General features: G+C 39.6%; 1 long non-coding RNA gene across 2 annotated transcripts in view; it reads right to left on the reverse strand.

Moving 5' to 3' along the window:
• Nucleotides 1-18,369, reverse strand: part of LOC113039125 (uncharacterized) — a 32,837-nt gene extending 14,468 nt beyond the window's left edge. The window contains exon 1 of one of the 2 annotated variants that reach the window (XR_003274876.1): nt 18,050-18,369. This is a non-coding gene — a long non-coding RNA (uncharacterized LOC113039125). The remainder of the gene's footprint in view (nt 1-18,049) is intronic. The other variant, XR_003274875.1, reaches the window with a different exon arrangement.
• Between the last annotated feature and the right edge of the window lie 664 nt (nt 18,370-19,033).

The raw sequence follows: 19,033 nt of genomic DNA on the forward strand, positions 1-19,033 counted from the left end.
ATCAGCCAATCAGAAAATAGCATTGCTGTATCTGGGTAAGATTTTCACAGGCTCGTGCGCAAAACAGATTCAGACTCTCGCTGAAGTAGGTAACGTAACGGTTACAGAAGAGGACAGTAAGCATCCTATGAGTACAGTAAGTCATCTCACCATTGCTGGGGAATATATGTGTTCAGACATATATGGTGTGACAATCTAAGATATGTTTTGGTCTGATGGTTATTATGACCCTGACCCTCCCGCAATTTTTGGCCATCGTACGTGGTTGGCCGTATGTTTTGCGCCTATTATTAGCCCACTATTTTTATAGCTAACGTTATATGTTGAAGAGGATGCGGGACTACTCTGACAGTTTTATATAAGAGACTTATATAATAGGGCTATCCATAATACTTGTATGGCAGTAGTTTGAATTATTTTTAGTTTTTTCTTTCCTTTTATTTTTACTGCACAACTTCCTGGTCCCCATTTTGAAAACGTTTTGTCTAAGCTATTTCATTATATTTTATCCAATGTATAATTTTGATTATTGCATTCGTCTATTTCAAAGATGCAAGGGAAGAGGCAAAGGAGCATTCTTTCATGCTTTGCTCTAAGATCTGCTCCCTACAAAGGTGGCTAGGTCAGAGTAGGAGACTGTGGAGAAGACAGTGGAGGAGGCAATTAGGGTGCCAGTAGAGGATGGGTCCATGGAAGAGACTGAGGAAACAGTGGAGAACCCACTGGAAACAGGGAAAACGAGAGGGTTAAGTAGAGCAGCCACCTATAGGTGTTCCTTTAAGAAGGAGTGGTCAACCCGATGGCCGTTCATCACAAAGGGAACCACTAGGTCTTTTTACTGGTGCTTAGTCTGCAGACAAGAGAACTCCTGTGTCCATCAAGGTGTGAGGGACAGAAGCAGGGAGGATTTCTAAAATAGCTGCATTGGTGTAAGTGCTCCCTCATTCAAATGCCTATGCTGAGAGGGTTTTCTTCATGGTGGGATTAAACAAGACCAAAACCAGGACCTTGTCATCCATCATGATAGTAAACATGGCTGGCCTGGAACCACAGTGCTTCAAATGGGAGCCACAAAAACCCTGGCCTCAAAACCAGCTACCAAGTACCAACACCTACAATAAACAACACTGATTATTTTCTCTCTCTCTCTCTCTCTCTCACACACACACACACACACAAATGCTGAATTACATATTATTTTATTTGTAAGAATATGTGTCATTTATGAAATCAGACACCTGTCCCCATCAACCGCCTGCTGCCATCGCTGCCGCCGCCAAAATCTCACTCTGAACTCAGTTCAAAACTTGAGAGGCCTGTAAATGTATTGTGCAGGCTAAAAATATAATAAGCTTTTAATAATCTTTCAGTGCGCAAAACCATGATAATATGAAACCCTTGTTGTGTTTTAATGACGGAGTATAATAAGTGAATCTAGCCTGCACATAAATTAAACTTATCAGATGACAAGAGCATGGTTGATGTAAGGTTTGTAAGATTTACCTGCAGCTTAATGTATTAGAGTGAATACTGGCTTAATAGTCATAGTTTTACCATATTTATGTATAAATATCTTTCATAATTAAACTGCACTGACTGCCTAGTTGCAGTATGTGTTAGCCTGTTGTTTTGGCATTGTTCTGCAATGATGAATGAGGCTTTTGGCAGTGTTAATAGCTTGTTACAATTTGGCCTAATCTGCAGGTCTACTCCACATACAGCCCATTGATATCATGTGTTCTGCATGGCCAATAGGAAGTGATTTTATGGATTTGGTTAGGCTAATTGTGTGTGTGTGTATATATATATATATATATATATATATATATATTTCAGTTGAATATGTTAAACAAATGTTTCTTATTTATCTCTCTGTCTCTCGCTCTCTCTTTCTCTAGAGTTGAAGCCTACAGCCATTCTATCCATGCAGCAACTGATGGAAAAGGGGTTCACTTTGGTGCTGTTGTGATGTTGTCACAAAAATGACATATATATACAGTACAGACCAAGAGTTTGGACACACCTTCTCATTTAAAGAGTTTTCTTTATTTTCATGACTATGAAAATTGTAGATTCACACTGAAGGCATCAAAACTATGAATTAACACATGTGGAATTATATATTGAATTATATACATAACAAAAAAGTGTGAAACAACTGAAAATGTCATATTCTAGTTTCTTCAAAGTAGCCACCTTTTGCTTTGATTACTGCTTTGCACACTCTTGGCATTCTCTTGATGAGCTTCAAGAGGTCGTCACCTGAAATGGTCTTCAACAGTCTTGAAGGAGTTCCCCGAGAGATGCTTAGCACTTGTTGGCCCTTTTACCTTCTGTCTGCAGTCCAGCTCACCCCTAAACCATCTCGATTGGGTTCAGGTCCGGTGACTGTGGAGGACAGGTCATCTGACGCAGCACCCCATCACTCTCCTTCTTGCTCAAATAGCCCTTGATGCCTTCAGTGTGACTCTACAATTTTCATAGTCATGAAAATAAAGAAAACTCTTTGAATGAGAAGGTGTATCCAAACTTTTGGTCTGTACTGTATATATATATACACATGTATGTATATATGTATATAAATAAACATTCTTGAATCATTCTTGTGTCTTGTCTTGCCTCTCAACAACTTTTAAAATATCGGCAGTAATTTAGTGACTCCATACGCTGATTCCAACTTTAACTTACCTGATAATGAGCTAATTCACCTTCAGGAGGTTAATCAATATACTGTATAATTCAAGAGACTAAGACTTTTAAGGTTCTTCATTTTTTACAATTGTTTTAAAATTGATATACATCAATTTTACAAAATTGATATTTCATTTATATTTTGTGTAAATGCATGTTTAAATTAAAAATTTTGACTCAAATCACACTTGGTAATTAACCTCTGCTGCATTTTTAATCAAAAATCAAATTTAAAAACAAATACTACTGAGATTAATATATTGATGCTATATACAAAGTTTGCAGTCACGCAAACTAAACCAACAGGGTTGCAGCCATCGCTATATCGTCCAGTACGGTAGGTGGCGCTGTCAAGAAAAACTAGGGTCCTAGAACTGCGGCCCAGATCTGCAGCCTCCGGTTGTGCAGGAACATACTATTGAGAGTGAGGAGTCACGTGCCGATTTGGGTTGATTTGGGAGGGGTCTGAGCCGACCACATGATGGCAGGATAAGCTATCGGTTGCCAGGGGCAATGCCTTCAGAACTTCACAGAGGCGCGACTAAACATTTCAGAGATCTTTAATTTTTGCGCATTTATTTTGTCGGCGGAACAGATCGAGACGGATCTACGTATACGAGAAAGAAAAGGAAGAAAGTAAAGCAATGCAAAAACATAAGGCGAAAGAAAGGGGACCTTACAGGAACAAGCTCACACCAAGCACAAAACAGCGGTGTTTGGAAAAGCTCTCAGGCATCCAAAATATTGACCCATACGAGCTCCCTACAGCGGCACAGAGAGCTGAACAATTTACCTCCGTGCACACATATGGACATTTTGAATTATATTGTTTACAATGTAAGTCACCTTGCATTCACGCTGATAATGGCTTTAATCTAACCAGGACATTTACATCTCGCAATCACACATTTAACTACCCTAGCTAACCCAGAACTGGTTTGCCCACTTTGCAGCCCCCAACAAAAGAAGTGCATTCTAAATGCAATGTAATTACAATACACTAAAACGCATGTGAATAAACTAACTTTGGCCAGTACAACACTGTTTTCATCACCTGCTGTAGATGGACCCAGCCAAAGCAGAAAGCCTCGTAACTTTCCAAAGACTTGTGGCTTTTAAACTCCTGCATTGTGTAGTAACTTAAACCAAAAACAATATAATTCCCAATGTCCATATGCAGAGGTGTCAAGTAACGAAGTACAAATACTTCGTTACTGTACTTAAGTAGAAATTTTGGGTATCTATACTTTACTTGAGTGATTATTTTTCAGCAGACTTTTTACTTCTACTCCTTACATTTTCAGGCAAGTATCTGTACTTTCTACTCCTTACATTTTAAAAATAGCTTCGTTACTGCTATTTCATTTCGGCTTGTTTTCATTCCGGCTTGTCATCATTAAAAAAAAAAAAAAAAAAACCTATCCAGATAAATCGCGCCATCCGGATGGAGTGAATTTGATTGTGGTTGGATGAGAAGTATAAACATATACCATTCCGACACCCTATTGGTCTTTACGCGATCCATCGCACCTGCACGTGACACAAATCACATCACAGTCCAGCAAGGACATAGACAGTTTTGGGTTCGTTTATCAAAATATATATTTCTTAAAAGTAGGGTTGGGTATGGAACCGGTATCCGATCGCCTCAGAGTCAGTCCGCTTAAATTTCACATGAAAGCAGCGTCAGACCGGTCTCCTCCCGTCTTTGAGCGCGTTCTTCAATCCGCAGAGGCGCAGACCGCGAACGGAGCAGCGCATGCGCACTTAAACAAACAGAGGACACAAGGTATGTGTTTATCGATAGATTGTTAGAATATCCATATCTGTGCAGTTCTTTGTCATAAATACAGTTTACAAAAAGTCACGAGGTAGCAGTCGGTTTCTCATCTGTAAAGTTTTCGCTCATCACACCACAGCCGTTTCCTCCAGCGAAAATCTAGCCCTTAACACATATGAACGAACACATACTTTAATTACACTTACTAAAATATACTTAATTTAATCATACGTACTTTATACATACACTACTGTGCAAAAGTCTTAGACACTTTAGTATTTTCACTTAAAAGAATGGTGTTCGGACAGTTATTTATATATTTTGCTGTAGTATGTCAGTATAAAATATCAGTTTACATTTCCAAACATTAATTTTCCCGTTGTCAGACTGCTTGTGCATTCAGAATCGCACTAGATTATTACTAAAATTAATGACCAACTGATATTTCCTACTGACACACTACAGCAAAAGATATAAATAACTGGCTTAAAACCCTTTTTGGGGAGAAAATACTAATTTTTCCATAAGACTTTTGCACAGTACTGTATTTTAAAAACGACATTGTTGCTACTTTATAAAGAATGACCATACAGTAATTCACAAAACTGATTTAAGACAGTGACAGACAGCACTCATCTTAACTAAATATCAGAGTGAGTGACAGAGATACAGTAGAAACATTATGTGTGCTTTTGTATTAAATAATGACCCAGATTGTGAAATACATTTATTAGCCTTAGATTAAGGGAAGCACAACTTGCACAACAAGCTATGGATTTATTTTAAATATTTGTAATGTTCTTTAAAGTTATCCATAGTTTTTTTGTGTTTCTTTTTTTTAAAGTATCGGTTCAGGCACCGTTTAGGAGCCGGTACCATTTTAAAAGTATTGAAAAGGCACTGGACCCTATTTAAAAGTTATTATTTCTCACTGGCTCATTTACCAAATGAGTGCTTTTTCTTCGTCCTCCACAAATTAAGCTACTGTAGGTAGTTCGGTAGCGAGATGTTTTAATAAATTAGCGTTTTCGATTGACGATGCGATTGACAATGTTGTGATAAGTAGGCTATACCAACTTTGTAACTCGTTACCCCCCGAACACTGGACATAGCAGACGTATGTACCAAATACAAGAAGCTATCAATCAAGAAAGTATCAGGATTATGATTTCTTTTTCAGTTTTAGTTTTTGATCAATCACTTGGATTAATCATTCATTTTGACAGCACTATAATGTTTACTGTAAATAGACCACCATACAAGTGTAATTGTTACTAAGCCTGCACCAATGTTCTTGTCCATTGCCCTCGCAGATTCCTGCAGCTAATCATGGATGTACATAAACATTCCATTAAAAGTTATTGATGACAAGCCTCTGAAGTTTGACTTTTTGCACTATAACAATACTTATTGGCAACTAGTCATCATATCTCTAGTCCTTTAATGTATTTGCATTGTACTAAAGTGCGTTCATTTTAAATGGGCATATATGCGGCTGAGGAAGACCTGAAGGTCGAAACGTTGCTTAATTAAATTCCTCTGGAGCAGTAGTTTTTAGTGTTCAGACTTCACTTCTTTATTTGTCTATATCATTTAGTTGTCTTGCACCTGTGTCCTAATTGGATGTTTGGGATGTGCACACCATTTTTGTATTTTTATATATGCGGCTGAAACAAGAAGCCTAGTGCATCCCAAATTTTTCAACCTGAACATTATAGTCATTATGGCCTATGGCATTTAGAAAATGTTTTTTGAGGCGGTGGGGTAGTACACAATAGGCCCCTGTGGTGCGGCCTAAGCTTTTGTTCTTAATGGCATTTTTTTCCCCTTACATTACTTTTACTTTTATACTTTAAGTAGTTTTTTAAACCAGTACTTTTACACTTTTACTTGAGTAAAAAGCTTGAGTTGATACTTCAACTTCTACAAAAGTCTTTTTAAACCCTAGTATCTATACTTCTACTTGAGTAATGAATGGCAGTACTTTTGACACCACTGTCCATATGTGTGCGTGGATGTAAACTGTCCAGGTCTCTGTGCCGCTTGAGAGCTTCTCCAAATACTGCTGTTTTGCCCTTGGTGTAACCTAAAAAAAACTGTATTCCACTTCTCCTATGTTTTCCATATGTATGGTGAGAGGTACTGGAATAGTTTTTAATGCAGCAGTAACTTCCAGGCATGGTAAAACAGTGCAGAATTGCGAAAAGCTCCTCTACTACCGAGTTAAAAACACATGTAAACAATCCTGTTTCGCCGCCGGTATCCTGCCAACATGGCGGAGACCGTGATATCGAGGGAGGGGCTTTGTGCTATGACGACAACTTCTCATTCTCAATGTGGAATTCCGTGACAAAATAAAATCTGAGTGTAAAGAGTGTAAAGGTTAAATGAGTGACACAGAGCTGAAGAAGATGTACATGTGTGATGATACACTCCTGGGGTCCGTTCTTCGTATGTCACTAACTCAGTTAGCTGGATTTGATTGTTGATGATTTGGCCTGATCTTGGATCATTTGGTTCTTCGAAGCTCATCCCGGAGCTGCTGTCATATCAACATGTCCGTAAGCTTAAACCTGCTCGGGAGCAGCTTATTTCATGTAAACAGGATTAGATCGCTTCTTTTCAGCCAGAACTGATACTCAAAATATGTCTGCTACCACCGCTACTTTAAAGGAGGGGTGAAATGCTCGTTTTCACTCAATATCCTGTTAATCTTGAGTACCTATAGAGTAGTACTGCATCCTTCATAACTTCAAAAAGTCTTTAGTTTTATTATATTTATGAGAGAAAGATAGTCTGTGCCGATTTTTTTCGGAAAAAGACGAGCCGCTGGAGGCGTGACGTGTGGGCGGAGCTAAAGAATCACGAGCGCCAGTAGGCTTTTGCGTTGAGAGCATGTGGAAGCTGTGACATTACGGTGAGGAAAAAACCATCATCCAAAACAAACCATGGCTAACAGTCAGATTCAGCGTATATTTATGATCCAGAATCAGATCCAGAGGCTGAAACTGAACGAGAGCAGCAGCAGCAACGACTCGCTCCGAGCGGGGCTCGAACCCGGGTCTCCAGCATGGGAGGCAGACGCACTAACAAGGAGGCAGAGATATTTGAAGCAGTTTTACTCACCGCCTGTGTTTCCAACACACGATCGTGACCCTTTTTCGTTGGGATTGCATCATCCTTAAGAAATAAACGATGTTCAAATCCGTCGTCAAACTGGGCCTTTTTTTGTAAAACAAGCATCTTCGAAATGCAGGGAACAAACACAAACACTTGCACAACTCCGTTGATGCTCTGTAAAAATAAACTCCATCCACTGGTCCCTTAATGCTGTTTTTTTTTTTGGTAATCTGTGCAGGGTTGTCTTGCCCTGGCAACCAAAAACACACTTTTTTTGTGACATTTGGCGACGCTCTGGCTCTGATCAGTGTAGTCTGTTGTGCTCTCAGTGCTCCGCTATACGGGAGCGCGCTCTTCCGGCAGAAGTGCCTCAGGACCCATATAAGGAAATTCCCCTCCATCTAACGTCACACAGAGCCATACTCGAAAAAAACTTTCTGAAACTTGTGACAACCGGACAACTTAATTTTTGAAACTTTGTCCATGTTTAGCATGGGAATCCAACTCTTTAACAGTATAAAAAACTCAGTATGCATGAAATAGCATTTCACCCCCCCCCCCCCTTTAATACAAGAGTATCGTACTGATTCAGGGACAATAATTTAAAATAATAATCATTAAAAATTATTAAAAAATAATATAAAAATGCTGTGTAGTCCATAACAGCCTACTATAGACAGACAGTTTTATTCACTGAAATATTTATTTGTCATAAAATTATTACTTCATTGTATAAGAGTCTTACACACATGCTATACAGATAATAGAGTTGTGCATTATTTTGAGTGATGACTGCTATTATAAGAGCGCAGGAGATGCAGATAACATGATATTGACCCTTAAGAAACTTTCATTAATGCTGTCACGTAACAAATCTGTCCAAATATAAATGAAATGAATAGATCATTTCTACATTGAAATAAAAATGTAAAGACTGCACAACTATTATAAATTGCGAATCAAAATAATTAGGAATCATGACAAAAATTCAAATAAAATAAAAACATGTATCTATTATCTGTTTCATGTATCTATTATAACATGTATGTAGTTTTGTTTGCTTGGCTGTTTCCTTATAAGTCCATCCATCCATCCATCCATCCATCATCTTCCGCTTATCCGGGGCCGGGTCACGGGGGCAACAGTCTAAGCAGAGACGCCCAGACTTCCCTCTCCCTAGCCACTTCCTCCAGCTCTTCCGGGGGACCCTGAGGCGTTCCCAGGCCAGCCGGGAGACATAGTCCCTCCAGCGTGTCCTAGGTCTTCCCCGGGGCCTCCTCCCGGTGAGACGTGCTGGAACACCTCCCTGGGAAGACCTGAAGGTCGAAACGTTGCTTAATTAAATTCCTCTGGAGCAGTAGTTTTTAGTGTTCAGACTTCACTTCTTTATTTGTCTATATCATTTAGTTGTCTTGCACCTGTGTCCTAATTGGATGTTTGGGATGTGCACACCATTTTTTGTATTTTTATATATGCGGCTGAAACAAGAAGCCTAGTGCATCCCAAATTTTTCAACCTGAACATTATAGTCATTATGGCCTATGGCATTTAGAAAATGTTTTTTTGAGGCGGTGGGGTAGTACACAATAGGCCCCTGTGGTGCGGCCTAAGCTTTTGTTCTTAATGGCATTTTTTTCCCCTTACATTACTTTTACTTTTATACTTTAAGTAGTTTTTTAAACCAGTACTTTTACACTTTTACTTGAGTAAAAAGCTTGAGTTGATACTTCAACTTCTACAAAAGTCTTTTTAAACCCTAGTATCTATACTTCTACTTGAGTAATGAATGGCAGTACTTTTGACACCACTGTCCATATGTGTGCGTGGATGTAAACTGTCCAGGTCTCTGTGCCGCTTGAGAGCTTCTCCAAATACTGCTGTTTTGCCCTTGGTGTAACCTAAAAAAAACTGTATTCCACTTCTCCTATGTTTTCCATATGTATGGTGAGAGGTACTGGAATAGTTTTTAATGCAGCAGTAACTTCCAGGCATGGTAAAACAGTGCAGAATTGCGAAAAGCTCCTCTACTACCGAGTTAAAAACACATGTAAACAATCCTGTTTCGCCGCCGGTATCCTGCCAACATGGCGGAGACCGTGATATCGAGGGAGGGGCTTTGTGCTATGACGACAACTTCTCATTCTCAATGTGGAATTCCGTGACAAAATAAAATCTGAGTGTAAAGAGTGTAAAGGTTAAATGAGTGACACAGAGCTGAAGAAGATGTACATGTGTGATGATACACTCCTGGGGTCCGTTCTTCGTATGTCACTAACTCAGTTAGCTGGATTTGATTGTTGATGATTTGGCCTGATCTTGGATCATTTGGTTCTTCGAAGCTCATCCCGGAGCTGCTGTCATATCAACATGTCCGTAAGCTTAAACCTGCTCGGGAGCAGCTTATTTCATGTAAACAGGATTAGATCGCTTCTTTTCAGCCAGAACTGATACTCAAAATATGTCTGCTACCACCGCTACTTTAAAGGAGGGGTGAAATGCTCGTTTTCACTCAATATCCTGTTAATCTTGAGTACCTATAGAGTAGTACTGCATCCTTCATAACTTCAAAAAGTCTTTAGTTTTATTATATTTATGAGAGAAAGATAGTCTGTGCCGATTTTTTTCGGAAAAAGACGAGCCGCTGGAGGCGTGACGTGTGGGCGGAGCTAAAGAATCACGAGCGCCAGTAGGCTTTTGCGTTGAGAGCATGTGGAAGCTGTGACATTACGGTGAGGAAAAAACCATCATCCAAAACAAACCATGGCTAACAGTCAGATTCAGCGTATATTTATGATCCAGAATCAGATCCAGAGGCTGAAACTGAACGAGAGCAGCAGCAGCAACGACTCGCTCCGAGCGGGGCTCGAACCCGGGTCTCCAGCATGGGAGGCAGACGCACTAACAAGGAGGCAGAGATATTTGAAGCAGTTTTACTCACCGCCTGTGTTTCCAACACACGATCGTGACCCTTTTTCGTTGGGATTGCATCATCCTTAAGAAATAAACGATGTTCAAATCCGTCGTCAAACTGGGCCTTTTTTTGTAAAACAAGCATCTTCGAAATGCAGGGAACAAACACAAACACTTGCACAACTCCGTTGATGCTCTGTAAAAATAAACTCCATCCACTGGTCCCTTAATGCTGTTTTTTTTTTTGGTAATCTGTGCAGGGTTGTCTTGCCCTGGCAACCAAAAACACACTTTTTTTGTGACATTTGGCGACGCTCTGGCTCTGATCAGTGTAGTCTGTTGTGCTCTCAGTGCTCCGCTATACGGGAGCGCGCTCTTCCGGCAGAAGTGCCTCAGGACCCATATAAGGAAATTCCCCTCCATCTAACGTCACACAGAGCCATACTCGAAAAAAACTTTCTGAAACTTGTGACAAACCGGACAACTTAATTTTTGAAACTTTGTCCATGTTTAGCATGGGAATCCAACTCTTTAACAGTATAAAAAACTCAGTATGCATGAAATAGCATTTCACCCCCCCCCCCCTTTAATACAAGAGTATCGTACTGATTCAGGGACAATAATTTAAAATAATAATCATTAAAAATTATTAAAAAATAATATAAAAATGCTGTGTAGTCCATAACAGCCTACTATAGACAGACAGTTTTATTCACTGAAATATTTATTTGTCATAAAATTATTACTTCATTGTATAAGAGTCTTACACACATGCTATACAGATAATAGAGTTGTGCATTATTTTGAGTGATGACTGCTATTATAAGAGCGCAGGAGATGCAGATAACATGATATTGACCCTTAAGAAACTTTCATTAATGCTGTCACGTAACAAATCTGTCCAAATATAAAATGAAATGAATAGATCATTTCTACATTGAAATAAAAATGTAAAGACTGCACAACTATTATAAATTGCGAATCAAAATAATTAGGAATCATGACAAAAATTCAAATAAAATAAAAACATGTATCTATTATCTGTTTCATGTATCTATTATAACATGTATGTAGTTTTGTTTGCTTGGCTGTTTCCTTATAAGTCCATCCATCCATCCATCCATCCATCATCTTCCGCTTATCCGGGGCCGGGTCACGGGGGCAACAGTCTAAGCAGAGACGCCCAGACTTCCCTCTCCCTAGCCACTTCCTCCAGCTCTTCCGGGGGGACCCTGAGGCGTTCCCAGGCCAGCCGGGAGACATAGTCCCTCCAGCGTGTCCTAGGTCTTCCCCGGGGCCTCCTCCCGGTGAGACGTGCCTGGAACACCTCCCTGGGAAGGCGTCCAGGAGGCATCCGAAATAGATGCCCGAGCCACCTCAGCTGGCTCCTCTCGATGTGGAGGAGCAACGGCTCTACTCTGAGCTCCTCCCGAGTGACCGAGCTTCTCACCCTATCTCTAAGGGAGCGCCCAGCCACCCGACGGAGAAAGCTCATTTCGGCCGCCTGTATCCGGGATCTTGTCCTTTCGGTCATGACCCACAGCTCATGACCATAGGTGAGAGTAGGAACGTAGATTGACCGGTAAATCGAGAGCTTTGCCTTACAGCTCAGCTCCTTCTTCACCACGACAGACCGGTACAGCGACCGCATTACTGCAGAAGCTGCACCGATCCGTCTGTCAATCTCACGTTCCATCCTTCCCTCACTCGTGAACAAGACTCCAAGATACCTGAACTCCTCCACTTGAGGCAGGAACTCTCCACCAACCTGAAGTGGGCAATCCACCCTTTTCCGACTGAGAACCATGGCCTCGGACTTGGAGGTGCTGATTCTCATCCCAGCCGATTCACACTCGGCTGCAAACCGTCCCAATGCACACTGAAGGTCCTGGTCTGAGGATGCCAACACGACAACATCATCCGCAAAAAGCAGCGACGAAATCGTATGGTCCCCAAACCGGACACTCTCCGGCCCTTGGCTGCGCCTAGAAATTCTGTCCATAAAAATTATGAACAGAACCGGTGACAAAGGGCAGCCCTACCGGAGTCCAACATGCACCGGGAACAGGTCTGACTTACTGCCGGCAATGGGAACCAAGCTCTTGCTCCGGTCGTACAGGGACCGAACAGCCCTAAGTAGGGAGCCGCCGACCCCATACTCCCGGAGCACCCTCCACAGGATGTCGCGAGGAACACGGTCGAATGCCTTCTCCAAGTCCACAAAACACATGTGGACTGGTTGGGCAAACTCCCATGAACCCTCCAGCACCCTGGAAAGGGTATAAAGCTGGTCCAGTGTTCCACGACCGGGACGAAAACCACACTGTTCCTCCTGGATCCGAGGTTCCACTATCGGCCGAATTCTCCTCTCCAGTACCCTGGCATAGACTTTTCCAGGGAGGCTGAGAAGTGTGATCCCCCTATAGTTGGAACACACTCTCCGGTCCCCCTTCTTGAAAAGAGGGACCACCACCCCGGTCTGCCAGTCCAGAGGTACTGTCCCCAACCGCCATGCGATGTTGCAGAGGCGTGCCAGCCAAGACAGCCCCACAACATCCAGAGACTTGAGGTACTCGGGGCGGATCTCGTCCACCCCCGGTGCCTTGCCACCGAGGAGCTTTTTAACTACCTCGATGACTTCAGCCCGGGTGATGGACGAGTGCCCCTCCGAGTCCCCAGCCACTGCTTCCTCAACGGAACACAAGTCGGTGGGATTGAGAAGATCCTCGAAGTATTCCTTCCACCGCCCGACGATATCCCCAGTTGAGGTCAACAGGTGCCCATCTCTACTGTAAACAGTGTTGGTAGGGCACTGCTTCCCCCTCCTGAGGCGTCGAACAGTTTGCCAGAATCTCTTCGAGGCCAACCGATAGTCCTTCTCCATGGACTCCTTATAAGTCAAGAAATGTAAAAGTCCAACACATTTAAAATTCACACAAAATGCTAAATCAGCATTATTATTATCATTATAATTATTTAAGAGTTGATAACTGAATGACATTCACCAAGTTAATCTGAAATAATCTCACTTGTATTAAATAGAATTTAAGGAATTGTAAATAAAAACGTGTCTCTAATAGTGTTTTATTATAAAACGGTAAGGATAGAAACTGTTGTTTTCATCTTTGTCCACTAGATGGAGCAAGCAGATTTTACTACAATCTCAAAGACTTCAGTTTCAGTTTACAGTATGAGAAGAGATCTGATCTGAAGATTAATGAGGATCATAATGACACACATGGAGCATAAAGAGACTCTCATCACACACATCTGATGAATCTGAATCATATCACAGCTTCAGTCTTATACAATCAGCTTCATGAGGATATAACTGTGTTTAGAGAGGAGAGATAGCTGATGACAAATCTGACAGCAATAGTTTCAAAAACACTGAAAACTATATGAAAATATGAAAACTGGGATTGATATCAGCGACTGCAGTTTGTGTAATTACAGTTTATGCAAGTCAAAATCCGTTTAATTTACAGTAACAAACTGACTCTTAGTATAATAAAAGTTCTGTTCATAGAAGCAGCACAATAATAAGCACAAACTTATATCAAGAAATAGAGAAATAATAGTGAAATAGATCTAGAAATAGAAACCACACATCTGTAGAGTCCCTTCAATCATATCTGCAGATCATTTTCAGTGAACACCTTTTGATCAATTCTTAATCAAAAATCAGTAATTAACTTTTTTCCACATGAGCGTTCAGCATCCACTTCAGAAAAATGATCATCTGTTAATCTCAACTGGAGAAGAAACTCATGTTAATATTTCTGATTATTCAACATAAAATTCAGTCCTCCTCCATTAGAGACAGTGTAAAGAACAATACAATACAATACAATGTTTATTTATATAGCACATTTAAAACAATCTCTTATAGTCCAGTCTCTCCAGACTACGGGCCTTCCTGCATGTACTATCAAGCCTCTGTCACTGATCCAGAATGCAGCAGCGAGGGTTGTTTTCAATGAGCCAAAAAAGCTCACATTACTCCTCTCCTCATCAGGTTTAAATGACTACCAGTGGCTGCTCACATTAAATTCAAGGTACTGATGTTTGCCTGCAAGACGACCCCTGGCAGACCACCAACAATCTTATGTGCCCTCCAGAAGTTTGCGCTCTGCAAGGGAATGATACCTTAGTCATTCCACCATCTGCAGTCCGGGAAAAGGTCAGTGAAAGTGATATTGATCCTCTTTGGGATAACACTCTCACGGACCTTTTCCTGGACTGTGCCCATATATATACTGGCTTGGGAGGGTTACTTTAAAAATGTATTCCGTTACAGTTACTACTTACTTCATAAAAAAAGTATTCAGTAACGTAATCCAAGTACCACAATATGAAAGTAATGTAACTGATTACTTTTGGATTACTTCTGGATTACTTCAAGGTCAAATATTATTTTTTATAAACAACAACTTTTATTAATTAAGAATTTCACAGCCCTGAATTGATATGTAAAGGACTATACAGACATCTAGTGCATGGTATTGGTATTACAGATTATTTTGTTTTATTTTGAAGAAAATATAATAAGAAAGATTTTTAAGGAAATGTTTCTTCAAAAGGAAAATAGAGAATACAAATTCATTTTTTTTTCAATGAAAATATAATAAGAACAATTTTTAGACAATGGAAATGTTTCTACAAAAGGAAAATAGAGAATAAAAATATATTTTTTTTATCTTTGCAAATATAAAACTAATTTTTAAAAGTGCAAATGCTCCTTTAGGTTGGATGTCAAATCTTTCAATGAAGAAAGTGTTTTCTTTGCTGGAAGGCACAGTTTGCACTGTTCATCGTTGTTTGCAATTTCTTCTTTTTAAACAAAATAGCAGCGTAATTTCCATGAAATGAACGCGTTTTTGCAGCAGTGATTCAATCTGCGTCTGAGGAGATTGTAGACAGCTGTTATTTGCGCATGCACCAGCGGGCGGCACACGTGACTCGCGTGAGTCATTAATCAAGCTGCGCTTAATATAGTGTTATTATGCCAAAATACTGGTTTATTTAGTTTTAAATGAAACCATTGTAATCCTGAAAGTATTCCCCTTTTTAAAAAAATGAACTATAAACTATAATCTGATCACTACGTTTTTTGACGTAACTGTAACGGATTACAGTTACTGGATTTTTGTATCCTGATTACGTAACGCCGTTACATGTATTCCGTTACTCCCCAACCCTGTATGTATATATATATATATATATATATTTTTTTTTGTATTATTACTATTTTTTATATAAGGATTTTTGGAAGAAAAGATGGCATTTGTGTGATTTTAATTTATCCCACTTTTTTGTTGCTTAGCAAGTTCGTAATCTACTATTATGTAGGCTATAGCTTCCCCTTTAATGTTGTCTTAACAACCTGGAGCTGAACACGCTCAAAACAGTGGAGATGATCGTGGACTTTAGGAGAAACCCCCCTGCACTCCCCCCACTCACCATCATGAACAGCACTGTGACTGCAGTGGAGTCATTCAGGTTCCTGGGAACCACCATCTCTCAGGACCTGAAGTGGGACAATCACACTGACTCCATTGTTAAAAAGGCCCAACAAAGGTTGTATTTCCTTCACCAGCTGAGGAAGTTTAACCTGCCACAGGAGCTGCTGAAACAGTTCTACTCAGCCGTCATTGAGTCTGTACTGTGTACCTCAATAACTGTTTGGTTTGGTTCAGCAACAAAATCAGACATCAGAAGACTACAGAGAACTGTTCGGACTGCTAAAAGGATTATTGGTGCTCCCCTGCCCACCCTTCAAGAACTGTATACATCCAGAGTGAGGAAAAGGGCTCATAAAATCACTCTGGATCCCTCACATCCAAGTCACCCCATCTTTGAACTTTTGCCATCTGGCCGGCGCCTCAGAGCCACAAATACCAGGACAGTCAGGCACAAGAACAGTGTCTTCCCCCAGGCAATCTCCCTCATGAACAGTTAAATGTTCCCTACTTATGCTTATAAATGCAGTGTTGGGAGTAACGCGTTACAAAAGTAATGCATTACAGTAATATATTACTTTTTGCTGTAACGCAGTAGTGTAAGGCATTACTAATCAATTTTCGGTAATATTTTACTCGGTACATGTTCAGCAATGTTATTTTTCAAAGAAAAGAAGAAATAAAAAAAAACTAAAGACCGCAAGATATTAAGGAATCGAAATATGAAGCAAATAAGTCATATTTCCTGTTCGTGGTCAGCCAATAGCTGCTTGTGGTGTTTGTTTTGCATTTAAATAATTTCTGCGTTTTATTTCTTTCCTAGTAGCCTATAGTTCATAGTTTCAGTTCAAAGCGGCTCGCGCTCGCCCCGTTAGAAGCTCTGACAGAAAGGCTGCGTGTGAGGCTGACAGAGACTGAGAGACGTGTTTGAGATGTGCTGCTTTCCTTAATGCATAACTTACATTGCACAGGTATATTCTCCATCTGTAAATGTTAAAAAAACAATGGAAATATTTCCATTTTGCTGTCAGAAGTGCATGAGCTTTTGCTTCAGCGATTCTCCGCTAGTCGAGCGCAGCCGCGCATGCGCGCCAAACAGATGAGCTCAATGAAACAGGAGCGCAATAATTCTAATTGTATACATTTTGCTGAAATATTTATAGTTAGACATTAAATATGACATGTAGAATTTTAAACCTATAAGTAAGTGTATTTGTATGATAGCGCTAACTGAAAAGAGTAATGGTGTAATTAAAATAGCCTTTTTACTCAGTCTGTGCTTTTTAATAATTGTCATTTTTAACTTTAACGTCTGCTTTAATATATATATATATATACACACACACACACACACACACACACACACATTAGATTGCAATGTTATGTTACAATGTAATGAGATTTTAACCCTAATATATGCCTATATGCTTACATTCACTTTATTTGTTTAATCCAAATCCAAAATACCAAGATATAGACTACCTTATACCGCAAATCAGACAAAAAATAGAGAGATGTGAATTTTTCCTCAGATCGCTCAGCCCAATACAGAAGTATGGAGTTTTATTTCACGTATAATTTTTCCCTTTTTTAAAATGGCATAACAACAAATAAATAGCAAACATAAATAAATGATTAAATAAATAAACAGGTACGGTAAACTGCAAACCGTAAACTGTTTACTCCAAACACACAAAAAAAAATTTTGTCTGTGTGTTGTTGTCTCTGTGTACTGGAAGCTTATGTCACTAAAACACATTCCTTGTATGCCTAAGCTCTTTCTGATTCTGATTCTGATTCTGATTACTGATCTGGTCCCACAAAATGGTTTCAGTATTCCTATATTAATAAATCCAGGTCCATTAAACCGTGCATCAATTCACAAATAACATCATCAAAAAGGTAGCAATACTGGTTAATCCTTGCACAGTATCAAGGCATAACCAATTACTATGTAAACTGTAACATCAAACTCTGTATTTAGCAGAAATTGCACATCCTATCTTTTTTAGCTAGACACGTGAATCGGTACATGCCCATACACTTCAAACAGATTTAAAACATATGTAAACTGAAGAGAACTTACTTTATGATCATGAACTAACACTTTGAAACACCAAACCCCGAAAAACATCCAAAATAACAGGCAGGAAAAACTTGTGTGCAGCTGCCGTTCTCTTAGTAAACAGTCATCAGGCAGCAAACTTGTACAATAATGCCTCCTACTGGATGTACGTAGAAATACAGTCTACAACTATCAAAATAAGAGTCCCTTCCACAAAAGACCGAATTTCTCTACGAGCCTTTCATACAAATAATAATAATAACTAGAATTAAAAGTTAGTGAACTAACTTTGATGTTGGCTTGGCCATCTTGGCCATGGGGCAAAAGAGCCACAGTACTTGTGTGACCAACATTCTTGAGTTGTCCCGCTGCAAAAAAAAAAAAAAAATTCCCTTAAAAAAATACACATGCAACAGTGTTTTTCCATGGTCCCTTGCTGTTTTCTTTTTTAATAAAAAGCCTAGGCTATGATAACAGCTACGACAGGGTTGTCTAGCTGAATGCGAAATAAGTCATGCAAAAACCATAATCTCCTAAATACCATTCAATTTAATCTTATTTTAATAGTACTGACAACATATTTTAAGTTATCACACATTACTGAAAAATTAAAGAAGGGACACTATATATAGTATACTTCGGCGAGTCAAGAGCTAAACAAAAAGTCCTGTTTCTTTACAAACTACTGTAACTTTTATAAACTTTATACTATCACCACAAAATTTTAATTAATATTTATATTAAAATAAATGTTTCATAAAACTGAAACTTAAATATAGGCTATACAAAACAGAAAAGAAAAAAGACTAAATAATAAGGCTGAATAAGCTGATCTATAGCATGTTAAATGGTGGTTGCTTGTCTATGAATGGTACACCCCTCTAAGCTCACAGAAGTGGTTTGAACCAAGTCCTCAGCAGCCAATGACATTGACCTCTTCAAACTGATTTTTAACGTGTACTTCACGTGTATTTCACGTGTATTTAACACGTGAAATACACGTTA

This window comes from Carassius auratus, chromosome 21 (assembly GCF_003368295.1).
Source record: "Carassius auratus strain Wakin chromosome 21, ASM336829v1, whole genome shotgun sequence".
NCBI classification, from domain to species: Eukaryota; Metazoa; Chordata; class Actinopteri; order Cypriniformes; family Cyprinidae; genus Carassius; species Carassius auratus.